At 38.4% G+C, this 2,310-nt stretch overlaps 1 non-coding gene across 1 annotated transcript; it reads left to right on the top strand.

Annotated features, from left to right (window-relative positions):
• The first annotated feature begins 730 nt into the window (after window positions 1–730).
• LOC118148660 (U6 spliceosomal RNA) lies at window positions 731–833 on the top strand. Its single transcript, XR_004735580.1, has one exon. It is a non-coding gene; the product is annotated as a U6 spliceosomal RNA (small nuclear RNA).
• Window positions 834–2,310: the final 1,477 nt, after the last annotated feature.

The following is a 2,310-nucleotide window of genomic DNA, read 5'->3' as shown; positions in this document are numbered from 1 at the left end:
TTTTTGTTAGGGCTGAGCTATGGTTTGCATATTTGTCCCTTTCAAAACTCATGTTAAAATTAATTCCCCAATGTGGTGGCATTAAGAGGTGGGACCTTTAAGAGGGGACTGAATCATGAGGACTCTGCTTTTATTAATGGGTTAATCCACTCATGGATTAATGGATGAGTGGGTTAATGGATTAATGGGTCTTCATGGAAGGGAAACTGGTGGCTTTATTATAAGAGGAAAAAACACCCGAGTGAGCACCTTAGCATGCTCAGTCCCCTCACTGTGTGATGCCCTGTGCCACCTCAGGACCCTGCAGACAGTCCCTACCATCAAGAAAGCCCTCACCAGATGTAACTCCTCAATATCAGACTTCTCAGCCCCCATAACTGTAATAAATAAATCCTTTTTCTCTAGCATGCATCAGTATCTCCTGGAAGGCTTTTACAGCATAGGCTGCTGAGCATCACCCACAGAATTTTTGACGCAGCACATCTGAGATGGGGCCTGAGAATTGGCAGGTTCCCAGATGAGGCCAATGCTGCTGTCTGGATCCACCCTGTGAGGCTTCCTATTGGTAACTTTCTTGACCATTGATCTGATTCCTTTTAAAATGAAATGAAATTATTCAAACATGCATTTAAAAAATCATACAGACTTATTTTTTAATATCTGTCAACAGCAGGATATATGTCAATAAGAAGTTCTGAAAATCTGCATCAAAAATTGTTTAAATTAGTTCTTGCTTTGGCAGCACATATACTAAAATTGGAATGATAAGGAGAAGATTAGCATGGCCCTGGTACAAGGATGACATAAAAATTGATGAAGCATTCCCTGTTTTTTTGGAACCCTTCTGCATTGTTGGTGGGAGCATAAGTTGATGTAACCACTATGGAAAATAGTATGGAGGTTCCTCAAAAAATTAAAAATAGAAGTATCATACGATTCAGCAATCTACTTTTGGGACTCTATCCAAAATAAAGCAGGATCTTGAAGAGGTGTTTGCATACCTGTATTCATTGTAGCATTATTCACAATAATCAAGAAGTGGAAGTAACCTAAATGTTTGATGACAGGTAAATGGATGAAGAAATGTGGTATATACACACAATGAAATATTAATTAATTTTAAAAAAGGAAATATCATCCTTTTTTATTGTCTAGCACATGAATAAACCTTGAGGATATTATATTAAGTGAAATAAGCCAGCCACAGAAAAGACACATCACTGTGTGATTCCATTCATATAAAGTATCAAAAGTAGCCGAAGTCATAGACACACAAAGTAGAATGGTGGTTTCCAGGGTTTGCCCGGAGAGGAAAACTAGAGTTGATATTCGGTGGTTATAGAGTTTCAGTTTTACAAGATGAAAAGGTTCTAGAGATCTGTTGCAAAACCATATGAATATACTTAACACTACAGAACTACATACTTAAAAATGATGAAGAGGGTAAATTTTATGCTGTGCATATTTTATCACAATTAAAAAAATTGTTTATGTAAGGATAACGTCTTCCCTATAGGGCATAGCAACCGTTTGTTTTAAAGATGTCTGAAGAGAAGTGGAGAGGGACTCTCTGCATGGCCACTCTAAGGGGAGCCAAGTACTTACACTAATTCCAGTCTTAGCAAGTCCTATGTTCTCTGTGGATCTTGCCTTTCCAAGGTCCTTCTTTAAAGTATGGGTACCAGGTCCAAGCCAAAGATTCTAATCTGGCCTGTGATGTGACCTGGGCAGTAAGGATTTTTGAAAGCTCCTTGTAGCTTGAATTGTAGCCAGGACTGTAGGTCATTGGTTGGATCTGTGATTTGTCACTTGCCGAAGGTTAAAAATGATCTTGAGGGTCTTGTCAAACGACATATGCTGAAGTCTCCTCCATTCTCTTCCTCACTGTTCCAGGCAATTCTGATTGCCGTCATCTCCTCTCCCTCAACCAATACGAGAAATATACCATTAGAAAGCCCTTTTAAGAGAAAATATGTTCATGAACCTCAGGTGCAGGAGCTTGAGTTCACTGTCAGCTGGGTTTGTACATGATCAAGGTCCGTACTGAGATGGGTAAGACAGTCACAGTTTAGGCTGTATGTGTACACATAGCCCACTATCTTTTTTAATCTTCAGAGTCAGTCAAAGCTTATAGGAAAAATATAGCACTGGTGCTTAAAATGCTGAATGATGACAAAACTTCATCAAACTGCTGAATGATAAAACTTCACTATTTTGTTTAGAAATTAAGTTTGACAGGCAATGTATAATTTAGAAGATGATCTGAAGAACAGAGGAATAAGATTTTGTTGTAAGTTCAACATTTCTGTG

This window comes from Callithrix jacchus, chromosome 16 (assembly GCF_049354715.1).
Source record: "Callithrix jacchus isolate 240 chromosome 16, calJac240_pri, whole genome shotgun sequence".
Lineage (NCBI taxonomy): Eukaryota > Metazoa > Chordata > Mammalia > Primates > Cebidae > Callithrix > Callithrix jacchus.
Note: the sequence above shows the minus strand (reverse complement) of the source record. Positions and strands in the feature narration are given on the sequence as shown.